Below are 13,339 nucleotides of genomic sequence, written 5' to 3' on the forward strand. Positions count from 1 at the left end.
TTTTATTCTGGCTATATATGTTTGGGCCAAGTCCCAGTGAGGGAGCAACTTATAACCCAGGGTAATCAACCTTAATATTTCTTCCCTATAGAATGATGTCACAGGGATTTTCAAATTTACTGATTCCTAGAGGCCAGGCAGCTTTAAATTTCCTGAGTGATTGTTCCCCTAGGAAAGACTCAAACAGACACACAGATGACATTTCTCAATGTTCAATTATTACAACTGTAACTTAGAATCAATATGGTTATTAACAAGTAATTCTGTGTTAAATATGATACAGGTCATACTGTGTGAATTTTGAGAAACAGCACTGTTGTCTGTGCAGATTGCAAAATGTCTTCACAGTGCTTTGCTTAATCAAATTTCGTGGTCCAAAATTGAGGAAAGTTTACTGTATCTTCTGTGACCAAAAGGACCTTTCAGATAGTGGCTGAGCAAAGCTGGATAGCCCAAAATCCAATGGATGATACCTATTCTGGATAACTCAGGACCTAAACCTATTTTCTCTAATTAATTTGGATTGGTTATCTAGCCTGGCCATTTCATAGTCTGTCATATTCTACAGTGTTTCAGCTAGGAAGGTCATCACTGGGGTGAATTTATTATATCCACTGATGTGAAATTAACACAAATCATTTTTTTAGTCCTGATAAGCTTTTGGAGGTCATAGACTTTCAGCGGGAAAAGCATCATTGTATCAGATACCTTGCTATGGACTGTGCCTGATTTTTGATAACAAAACCAAGTATTTCTATCATCAATGGCTCTTTCTTAGATTAATGCTAAGTCAAGTGACTGAATTTTCCTTTATTTCACTGTCTTAGTTTAATAAATATTAAAAATCAGTATCACCTAGTTTTAAGTCTAGCATCCTTAGAAAAAAGAGAAATTTGTTTGTACCTTCAGAGTTAAAAATAATAGAATGAGGGAGAAAAAAGATTAAACTATAACAACAACAACAACAACAACAACAACAACAACAACAACAACAACAACAACAACAGATCCTGTACAAAACTGGGCTCCAGAATGTATAAGCAGGATGCTATTATTATTATGAGAGTGTGGGAAGAAAATACCAAATAAATATATCTTTAGAATATTAAATTAGTAAAATATTTTGTTGTAAAAATCAATGAGGGGCAGGAAAATATAGATTTAAAAATCCCCTCTGCAGGTCCCAACCATCCACACAAAATTAAAAAAAAAGAAAAAAAAGTAAATTTCTAAATTATTTCTACACTTACAAATTTAAACTAACCAGTTTAAATTGGACAAAACAGTAAGAGAACAACATTGTGTGTACTAAAGAAAAGTTTGTTTATTAGATCTTGGTTATACTCTTTCTTTATCTACATTAACTGAATTATTTGAATAATCTTTTAACTTTCCAATGTGAGAGGCATGTATAAACATAACTTCATATCTTTGAGTACCTCTGATAGAATTTTTAATAGAAGTTATCTAACTTTGTCATATAATTGTGTTTAAAGATAACATCAGTCTTTTATTTTAGACTCCCTATAAGAATGTCTAGTGTATATCCTTGATTCGCTAATATGCACAATATATGTCAAGTTGCCAAATGTGCATTAGTTTCAACAACTTCAATTTTCCAGGAAGAAGAGAGAGAAAGAGATTTTCAACTTTTTACAGTTAATTTAGAACAGAAATTATTCCTGTAGTTTGGAGCCACTGTCTCACTCTTTTATTCACTTCTATAATCAAGGTGGCTTAATTATATCCACTGATGTGACCTTAATGACAAATATCAAGAAAACATTTCTTTTTGCAGGTTTGGAATTTAAAGGATTAAAAAAACACATCTGATCAATACTAAATCAGTCTATATTCTACATGTCATTCATTTTCCTGCATACCATTTGGTCAGACACTTCAAAGTAGCCACCCAAGATAACAAATTTTTAGTTTTAAAAAACCAATTCATAAGTCACTCTGTGTTATTTAAAAAAGATTAAATACTCCAGCAGTAAGTCATCATCAGTACTGTTATCCTTTAAATAACTTGTAAGATAATAAGTAATAAGAATTATTTTATTATATAAAAATAAGTCATTAGCTTTTAAGAAATAACTGGTAACATGTTATTAGCTTATGAGAAATACCTGAATCTCATCCGCTAAGTAAAGCTGAAAAGAATTTTAACTAAATAATTATAATTATGACAATATTAAAGCTTTTCTTCTGTTGCTGAGAATGTGGACAAAACCTTGCCATTATCTGCCATAAATAGTGTAACACTGAGCAAAAGCTCATGGAAGAAACAAAAATATTGTCAAGAATTAAGGGAGAATTGAGGGGCTTTTAATTTGGTGCCAAACATTTGCATATATATTTAGATACCTAGTGAGATAGTAATTATGCTGTCTGAGATACAACTGAGACTGAATGCGTAGCCTTGGCTCATGCTCTGGATATAAGTCAAGTTTCTATGTGACCCACATACTGATCATGGCCAACGGTTTAAACTTTGGTTTCCTTACTAGGTAATCAGTGTTAGTGAACTTCTTGGCCCATACCCAAATCTCCAGAGTTTATACAGACTTGAATTTAGTTAATATCCTGCACTTCTGATTATTTCTCAAGAACTCTATTTGCATCTTGATTCCTGGTTGATGCTAATGCAGCCATTCCTGCACATGAAAGTGATGCCTGTTAAGTACACTCTCCTTTCTGAATTGTCTTCCAATGACTATACCAAGAGAGCCCACTTTAATTTTCAAATCTAAGATATCACTCTCTTATATGATAAACATTAGTGATAGTCACGCCATTTACTACTGTAACCTCTTTAGGATTCACACACCGCCAATAATCATAGTATTTAGCATCCTCACGCTTTATCCTAAGCCCCATATACATACTGTTTTTTGTCAGGCAGATACCCTGTAATTTTGACCCACTTCTTAAATCTGGAATCCCCGACACCTCAGGACTTTCTGAATACTCTCTCTTATCTTATAGTGTGGCCAGACTTTTGCCACTTTTAGATATATAGCAAATAAGCATCCAGTCCACAGCCAGGTCTCTGTTATTGTATTGTATTATGGCACTTAGCGTACACCAATTTATATTTGGGGATTTTTTTCTGTAGGCACAGTAGGAATAATTCTCTCCTATTCTTGAAAGGAAACCATTGTAAAGCACAGCAAATCAAGGTTTGCTACATTATCAGGACCCTTGGGAGAAGCCTGAATTGTGCCCTCGGTACTGAGAGGTTCTCAAGTGATTTCAAAATGGCATCTTTTAACATTTCTTAATGAATAATGCATGTGCCTCTTAATCCTCAAGCCTTCTTAGGAAATGAAGAAAAGTGAAGTTAAGCACTGGACAAAGTGTCAAGAAGCCTGGATTCTAGTCTTTTCTCTGTCACAAACTCACAGAGGTATTTAACCTTTTCACTTCAACTCTATGAGCCTCAGTTTTTCCAATTGTAAAATGCAACTGCCAATCTATATCACTTCCCAAAGCATAAAAGAGTCTCAGACGTTTGCCATTGCTCCTGTGAATGACAGGATTTGAATTTGTTTCTGATAATTTCTTATTTTCTGACTAGAGTTCTGGTGACTGATTTTTGGGACCTATGGCGCAAGAGGAAGGCTTTGAGGAGTTAACTTTAATGGACAAGGAAAACAGTACTATCTGTGGTCCCACCTCTCAGGATTAAGTAAGAGTCAGTAGAAGGAGTTAAATTCCCCTTTTGGTTCTGAGCATCTGATTGATGCCAAAAGTATCTATGAGAGGAAGACAGAAAGCATGCTCCTTTCTTCTTTTCATTTCAGTTAATTAGTGCAAAGGTGGGTAATTGATTTCATTCATTCCTAAGGGTCCCTAGGTGTAAATTCAATGAGCTTTTTGGAAGAGTTAATGTCCCACTTGTGTTTATTCACCCTTACAATATTCTGTACAGTATTATGCCAGCCCCCATATAATAGATACAATGGATGGTTCCTGTTTCACGGAAATACTACTGCAACATATGCCGAAATAGAATAGTACATGTGTTCACAAGTGCAAAGAACATGTTTTTAATTAAAAAAATCACCCTCTAGCACAAACTTCTTGGAGGATAGCACTTATGTATTCCAAACATTTGCTAGTGTGGCTGGTGGAATCTTTGCCTCGGCTGAAAAACTTGAATCCCATCTATAAGATTGGTGCTTTTGCCACCATACATGAGATTTACAGCAGCTAAAGCATTCAGAAAAATATACTCTTTACTAAATGACCCAAATCTCTCTGACAAATGTAGCTCTTCTAGTTGAATAAAATTATAACTTTTTTCTTCCCTGGAAAGATTACAGCAGCAGAATATGAAGTCCATGTACACCAGTATTGACAGCAGACAAGGGAGCAGGAAAGTCATTTGAGATTTAATCTTGGGTCATGTTGCACCATGGAAATCCATCATTTCCTTTCTTTTAATCTCTGAGTGGAGTTTCTAACAGTTACATGCTATTGATAGCCTCGTCTAACATTAGCCTTCTAATGTTAGAAGGTAATTTCCGTAGTATTTTCTCTTTGAGCACAAAAGAAAAACAACATGTAAGTCAGAAAACAATTTCACTTACAGTTTATCAAAATAAGTTGTTAATTATGAGTATCTAAAAATGTAAATTTAATTTAAAATTATTTTATCCATTGTTGATTTTTTAAATGTACTGATTATTGTAATAGATGCAGCTTATCTATGATCAACTGTGCCTGTTGTCTTTCTTATTTCCCCTCTCTCATGTTAAAAACATGCTTTTTTTTTTTTTCCTTTCTGGAGTGCTTTCTTTGAAAGCAGATTCTCTACAGCTAACATTAATTATAATACCCTTTTAAAGTGAAAATATGTGACTTATACTAATAGGAACACACATTCATGTTGGTAAGGGTCCTGAGACATTATAGCTCTCTTACTTTTTAAAACATAGCTCATTTTGAAAATAACACAAATGTAATCATTTTAATCTTTTGGCAGTTAAAAATATTATCTCCAAAGAGTTGTAGCAAAGGGTAGATAAAAACCATCCTGCACTTTCATGTTAAGTAACTCTATTTAATACAGAGTTGGTTAAATTACAAATGGTTATAAGGCTATTTTATTCAATATAAGTTGAAACACATTATGAAAAACATCTCCGTGTCAAACTTACATTTCTCCAAGTTCAAAGTTGCCTCCCCCCACCCACTTTAGGCAGCCAACCGTATAATTATGTTTGTGCAAATACCAAGGAAATGACATACAAGGATGGTCCAGGTTTATTATATCCATACCATCCTTAGATCTGACAGGTTACTCAGAACCTGGTATGAATAGGTCAATTTAAGATTTCAAGGGTGAAAGGCATAGATAATAGCCAATATGCATTAAAAAAAGAAACTGGAGCTTACCGTTTCAATTTCTTTCTGTTTTCTCCAGAGATCTCCCAAGAATTTATGTGACAGCCACTCCAACAAGGACGCTACTGATCTGTGCATTAATTCTGGCTCCCTGTTCTGAGAACAACCAATCGAATCTCCCTTCACTATCTCCCCCTCCAAAAAAAAAAGTAAAGAAAGAAAGAACAGAGGGAAAGAAGGAGGGAGGAAAGAGTAAAAAGAAAATAAAATTAAAGAAAGTTAAAAGAAAAATGAAGAAAACAAAAGGAAAAAGAAAGATAAAATTCTCAGCATTACATAACCACTACCATGTTGGAAAATATGGTAGTGAAATGTCAGAGTGAAATATGTAACCCACTTTGTGAACACTGAACATTTCCGTTTTCCAGGGGAAGCTTGAGCTAGCGCTCTCTCTCTCTCTCTCTCTCTCTCTCTCTCTCTCTCTCTCTCTCTCTCTCTCTCGCTCTCTCTCTCGCTCTCTCTCGCTCTCTCTCTCTCTGTCTCTCTTCCTCTGATTAATGATGCAAGGCTACCGCTATGGGCTGTATACACAGCCTGCAAAGCTCCACACTTAAAGAAATTCTCGTTTCTATTTATAGGACCACGGTGCATTGCCTTCCAGTCCTGTGGTTGTACTCAGCTTTAAGTTTGTGATAATACACAGTCTATTTGTTCATGGAGTCCTTTGCTGAAGCTAGGTACCCTCTGGCTCCATCCATAGATAGTGGACCATTGCAGTCTTCACTATTATTCTTTCTCACAGACCCTCAGTTGTTGTGTTCAAGTACCAAAGTGGACACACCCTATCTAAGGATGCCCCTTAGTTAGATTTCAATAGGAGAGGTCAAGGTGGTGATGACCTTTGTCCAGCATATTTGTGTATGTTTAAACCTCCAAACTCCTGACATTGAAATAAATACCATACTCCTTAAGAGGAATTTAGAGATACTTAACTCACCACTTCCTGTCCACCTATTCTCCATTCCTCTCAGAGTTCTTGTCACTAGGATGTGCAGGTAAGCACCTATTTTCTCTCAGTGTTTAGGGAGGACTGGGTGAAAAGAGACTGGTTTCTTGTAGTCCAGACTTATAGCCACAAACTCTTGAAAATGATGTTCCAAGAAGTCTTGGAGTCCCAGAGCACAGCACACACACTGTATTAGGCACCTAAGAGCCCACCACCACTGCTACCATCAGCACCACTGGAAGATAGATATGAGGAAACTAAAGGCAATCCCCAAGACTTGAGTAGTATATTTAGATCAGAGTGAGGGAAATTTTCACATAGGCCATGGGACAAGTAAGTATATTAGTACAGGTCCAGCTTCACACCAGGACATACCTGTGTGATATATTATAGGGAGCACCTGTATTATAGGGAGCTCTCTGCTTCAAAATGCTTCCTTCACTAATGCCTGAAACACCAGTTCTTTGGAGGTAAGCATTCCTTTCTTTCTGAAGTCTTAGTTTTCAAATCCTAATGCTCTCCTAGAAACATATTTGCTTGAAAATCTTGGGGTGAATGAGTTCATTAGAACTGGAAAGATGGGAGTAGATGGTGGGACCAGGTCATAAAGGAAAACTGATGAGATCCCAGGATGGGACAACTGAACTGCCAAAAGCAATCTTTAATGATTTTGTACTAGGATGGCTATGATAAGAACAAGCTGAGCAAAATATAAGGGGAAAAAGAGTAAATTCATCTAAATTTGCATTGTCATGCCAAAATATATTACCTTTGCTTTCTCTTTTTATTCTGTAATCCAAGGTCTGGCATAATAAGGAGGGTAATGTTTTGTTTATTTAAAGAAAATTTTCCTACTTGCTTTTGGCTTGTCTAGAAGTTATCATGATGCTCTATGCCCTCACACTCCATTCAGTAAACACTTATGAATTAACTGCTAAATGAAGACCAGTGGATCAAGTACAGCTGAAGAGGGGAGAATGAGGGAAAAGTGTGGGAGAAGGACTGATAGTAAAGAGAAGGGTGCCACCTCCCAGTAGCTTTATAGAATCTAGTTAATCAGATAAGGCATTATGCAATTGCCTGAAATATGAGGCAATATAAGTGTGATAAGGGCCTAAGAATGTCATATTTAGTATTGTAAGACTTCATAGCGGAAGTCAGGGATCCTGGAAGACTGGGTAAGGAATGGAATTTCAGGATGGAAGTCAGGCAAGTATTCCAGAAGGAGAATTTGGGTTGGGCCTATTAAGAATGGCAGGATTTCAGTAAGTAACAAACAGAAAGATATTTGGATTTCTGAAAACCTATAAATTTTGCTGCTTTGTGAAAGCTGAGCTTTTAGTATCCTCATTTCCCTACTGTCTGCTTCCACCAAAGAAGCTTTGGGTGTAGGTATATCAGTCTCCTTGAGCTTCATGTATTTTGAAATAAAACATCCAGTGGTGAAATTTCCTGAGCTAGACCACACTTTTTCCTATTTAGGTCAAGGAACTTTAGGCTGATTAGAATCAAAGGAATACCCCTATAGGAACATTGCTAAGTTTCACTTCAAACTGGTCAAATAATAATAGTATATCAGAGCTGAAGGGGATATGAGTGATGATTTAGTTTAATCTCTCATTTTAAAGATGAAGAAGATAAGAGAGAAGGAACACAGTTCATGTCTCATAGTGAATTAATAATAAAGGTGGAAGCAAAACCAGGGTTTCTTGACTTTTAAGACAATGTCCTCACTAATGTCATTTCTATCTGGCCAGTGTCTAATAGCATCTATGAAATGGTTGATTTATTTGCAGTTAAGTCATCTGTGGCAAGGCTTAGTCTTATTTACTTACAGAAGAAAGATCAAATATCAAATAGAGTAAGAAAACTAAGTTCTATGGCTCTGCCTTTATATATAAAAGGGGTGGACATTTTGACTCATTTAGATCTACTTAAAAAGAAAAATGTCAAGCCCACTCAAATTAAGGATACAGATCAAGATGATTCTTTATGCTTTCTCCAAAGTGTAGTTCTGAAATATAAAATGTATTAAAGTAGAAAGAAAGGAAATATTTGAGCTCTTATCAATTTAAGGGGAAAATTTTCTTTTTAATAAATGTTTCATTATCATCTGTTTACCTCACGATTCTAAAATTACTATGTTTCAACTTAACTTCTTTGTTGTGTTGTACATAAAATATTACATGGTTTAATATAGGTTATTATTAATATAATTTTCTAAAGATATTTATACTATCTGACCTACACTTTTAAACATTCTTAAAAAGGGGTTCTCCCTTTTTAAGAATTTTCTATAGCTTAAACTTTCATTGGCTGTGATTTAATCATGGCTAGAATTTCTTTAGCATTCTATAATCTGCAAAGTACATTGTGCCTTTTTAAGTAACTGTACAGAATTAACACATCATCATTCATAAAACATCAGAGTGCTACAATTAACAGATTAAAATACATTAATAAAAATAGGTTACCGGAATTATTTTCTTTGAGGAGTTACCAGTTGAAGTTCTAATTATACTTATTCCTACTTTAAGTAAAGCATTTTTTGATGTGGAAGGGGAGAGTATTTCATGGTCTGAGAGTTGACAATGCTTCAGGTACTGTGCTACCTGTTTTATATTCATTATATTATTTACTAATCAAAACAGCCCTATGTTTTAGGTACTATTTTTTCCCATTTTATAATTGAAAAAAACAGGCTCTGAGATGTTAAGTAACTTTCCCCAAGTTACACAGCTTTGATAGTTAAGAAATGCTGAGGATTGATTTGGAGTTTTGAAATTAAGATTTCACAAAACACAAATCATTGTTGATTCTCAGGCTATAGTGGTACCTATTAGTAAAGAATAATATTTTAACCAAATTCTATTCATCATTATAAATATACATACAAAAAAAGTATAAATATAGATTCAGGAGATGCTTAGGGTCAAAAGAGAAGTTCTCATAGTCCTAGGATTATGGGGTTATGTCATAAGGGGGATTCCATACTTAGGGAACTCCTTCATAGTCTTAAGTGGATTGCAATATATCTCTCAGTCCCAAACTTTCAAGCAGTCCCAGGGTAGATCATCTACTCAACTCTTTCTTTCTTTGCCAAAGTTTTCATTTATATCTGATGCCTATATGTTTTAGTTTTCCTTAGGATAGTCTCTGACTTGATCATTGAAGCAGATGGGAAAACAATTCATTTTGTAGAAATTTACTGAATCCAGCAAGAAAGTGGAGGGGAATTGGTGGAAAGTTTTTTTCTATCCCAGACAAATCTCCCAGTGGTCAAACACAAAAACCAGTTTATTCCAGGTCACACTCATTTACAAACTCAATGTAGCAAAGTTTAATTTGTTCATTCAATTTTCATTCTTTAGAAAGTAAAGGAAAAGATAAATGGTCCAGAAGACAGTGTTAAAAATAAGGAATAGTAGTGTTATCGTGTTTTAGGACATGTTTACGGCCTGAAGGGAGCCTATTTTATTATTTTGAAAGTGTCGAAGAGCATTATACTAAAAGTCACAGTGTAAGTGCAAAAGAACACTGGTCTTCCCAATCAAAAATAGCACTCAAAAGGGAATAGAGCAAAGGATCTGCATGCTCAGACCAGAATCTAAGGCAGGAATGGTTTTATTTTTACTTATTTTAAGTCCTTATAATTAGCAATAAGTAGTTAATGAGGGTATTAACTATACTAGAACTTTGGTAATAGGGGATTCAACCAGAGCCCATAAAGGTCACTTATTCAGCCTGTATTCATATATACATGTGTGGACAATGCCCTACAGAGAAAGAAACACCCTTACTCAAATACAGACTAGAAGGTCACTTATCTCACACGATATAATATGCAGTCCAAGTGTTATAACCCCCAAAAGCCCACTCACATACCTGCCACCAAGTCTGAAAAGTCAGTATTTCAGAAGTGGCTTTTTTTTTTGTTCTTCCCCTTCAGTGTCCTTTTTGCAAAAGCAAACTCTGTTGAGAAGGGTAACATGTATAGCTTCAAATTCCTTACTTAGTGTAACTTTATCAGGTAAATCTACTCTCAGTAGAGACCCTGGCAGTTTCGGGACAATTAACAGGAAAGGAATGCTGAAGAGGAATGAGAAGGGTGTGGGGAAGTATCCATATAATTTTGCCTTGGGCCAAACATGCTGACCACATAAAAGACTCACAAAGTACTGAAAATAAAATAATTCTTAGACATCTTTCTGTGCATGAGATTTTACTGGTGAACCATGCATGGACTTCAGAAATTACTGGAATCTCTAAAAGCATTTATAAAAACTTCTATGTGCAATCATATGTGCACTTTTTTTTTGAGAAAGTCCATATTTTAATCTGATTCTTAAAAGGGACTGTGACCACTTCAGACTATCTGCTCTGAGGAAGTGCAGCCTGGCAAGAAGAGCGTAGTGAGTGAAGGTTTTCAGATAGTAATTCCCCAAATGGTTACAAACTACTGATCTGTCCAACTTTCTCATTTTCCAGGTGAAGAAACTGAAGCCCAGAGAGTTACAGATTGTGTCCAATATAGTATAATCAGAGTGAGCTCAGTGAAAATTATTTTGAGTCTAATGAGAAATGATCTCCCTTAATCACTTTCTATTTTCCTTGATGTTTGTTTTGTGAGGGTCACCATGGGTGGAAAAGAGGGTGCTCAATATGTTAGATACAGGTTTATGATAGTATTTTCATATCTGAGTAATGGAGTGGTGCAAAAAGGGAAAGGAAATGTTGAATAAAGTACAGGTTCTTCAGCCCAGAGAATCTCTGAAATTGTATAAAACTTTTTGACTGAGTATGTGTGCGTGTGCATGTGTGTGTGTGATTCTGTGTGTATATTTTATTTGGAAAATGTTCCACAGCATTCATAAGCTTCTTAAGAGTCCATGATCCCCCAAAATTCTAAAAATTACTGAACTCACTCTTTTTTCAGTGAAGGAAACTAAGCCCCAGAAAGGGAAAGGGATTTATGCATGCTCTGATAGCTAAGAACTAGAAAAGCCAAGACTCAAACCCAATCTCTCAACTTTGGTTCAATATTTTTAACACTATCCCAAGCAATCTCTTTTTCTACCACCCTCTTTTTCTAAATAAGATGCATTTTTGTCTTTCTCCTATTTCATACTTGTGGGAAAGACCTGCTGTAGACTCAATACAGAAAGAGCCCTTTAAATGAGTGCAAAGAAGCCTTCTCTGCCCTAAATCACTCACTTAATGTACTTTCAAGTAGATCTAGCTACTGTGGTTGGGGTAAGTTTAAGCTACATAGGTTAGATTTTTAGTTACAGACACTCTAAAATTGACTCTACTTAATTTAGACAGAAAGGAATTTATGAAAGATTATTAGATAAATTATTAGATCTCCAGGAGTGACAAAGAATTAGGCTTAGATACCACATAGCCAGCAAAAGAAGTCAAGTTAGAAGGAGTTGGAATGACTATTGGGTGACCCAACATAGACTATCATCTTCCATGGGAGGTAAGACTGGTCAACTATTTTATACTGCAGTATGCAAAGGGGGCTAGGATTGGTGGTAAAATAAGAAGGTCACTGAAGAAGTAACTTAAAATCAAAACTAATATGTTGTGACCCTTTAGGACACTCCTAAACCATCTAACTTCATAGTGAATTGCTGTGATACAAAACTCTTGGGAATTTTAGTTTAAGCCAAATAGGATTGAGAAGAAAAATATTCAAAAAGGTAAAATATCCTAAAGCTATGTCTTCAATCCTTAAATTGGAGTGCCTGTTTTAGGAGTTGTCCATGTCTCTGTATATTCCACAGAGAATTGATAATATCAGGATATTGAAGGAACTAAGGAGCGGACCCTGCCAGCTCAGGAATGCCTGGTTCTTGTTCAAGAGCACAGTGAGGAAAAAGCAAATTAACAACAGAGTAAATGGAAGGGGATTGATAATTGGATGCTAGGTATAGAGAGAATACAAAGAAGCTGATAGCTGAGGGAAGAACAGTAGATTGAAGGTGGTGGTGGTGAAGAGACATGTTTCAGTATGAGAAGTTCATAGGCAACATTCTCTGTGTCTGTGCTAAACTCTGGAAGGTGATAGTAGTCTTGGGGGATCTACTTGGGAGAGGGCAGCTGGAGGTCACAGTATGCTGACTTTCATTCCCAGTCTGTCTTACAGCAACAGAGGCTGCTAGATTATGAATATGCTTTTCTTTTCTAGAATATACGGAGAAGTCTTTTATAGGTGTATTCTCCATGGGCTCCATATACTATTACTGGTATATAGTAGGAAATCAAGAATGATCAGCAGGGAGCAATTTTCCCTTGGCTTAGGTAGCTGGACCATTACTCCTTTCTAACCTCAAGGGTTTTCTGATGCTCCTTTTGACTGGGGAATAGAAAGTTAATTTGAAGGAATCTATCAGAGCAGAATATCCATATCCAAATGGGCTATGCATATTTCTTCTTAATCAGGCTGTGCAGATTTCATGTGTGACACTTCTAACTCCAATCTAGAATGTGCCTACATGTTTTGAGCCCATTTTCCCAGCTGTTTTGCTTTAGAGATTATACTCAGCAACAAATAAAGTCTTTAATGTTGACCTGCTTTCTAATTTGTGTTAGATCAAATGGACTTGAAAGAATTTATCAGCAATTGCCTTTTAAATTTTGCTTGTCATCACTTATTAAATGAAGATCACATCCCCAGCTCATCATAAGCACCAACTGAACTGTTAACAAGAATAGCATCAACTCCATTCTCTGTTAGCTCAGCAAGATGCAAATGATATAGCAGTGATAAACTGCTCCAATCACCACTATGTAGGCAGTGCCTGAGACCCTGGTCCCCCATCCTAAAAGGCCATGCTCCCTCCCAAATAATTAATCAAATACCCAATAATATAAGTTCCAAGGCACCTTCCCCATTTGGAGCCTCCCCTGTGTCTCATTACTGTCTCTTTTCCTCTGTCCTCTACATACCTTGGTTAAAGGAAAGTATAGACATTT

The 13,339-nt window shown here is 35.8% G+C and overlaps 1 protein-coding gene across 3 annotated transcripts in view; it reads right to left on the reverse strand.

The window, feature by feature from the left end:
* Positions 1-5,835, reverse strand: part of GPR174 (G protein-coupled receptor 174) — a 31,512-nt gene extending 25,677 nt beyond the window's left edge. For all 3 annotated transcript variants that reach the window (XM_032475286.1, XM_032475284.1, XM_032475285.1), the window contains exon 1: positions 5,404-5,835. The gene's annotated coding sequence lies outside the window, so the exon portion shown is untranslated. The remainder of the gene's footprint in view (positions 1-5,403) is intronic.
* Positions 5,836-13,339: the final 7,504 nt, after the last annotated feature.

The sequence above is a fragment of the Camelus ferus genome, chromosome X (assembly GCF_009834535.1).
Source record: "Camelus ferus isolate YT-003-E chromosome X, BCGSAC_Cfer_1.0, whole genome shotgun sequence".
NCBI classification, from domain to species: Eukaryota; Metazoa; Chordata; class Mammalia; order Artiodactyla; family Camelidae; genus Camelus; species Camelus ferus.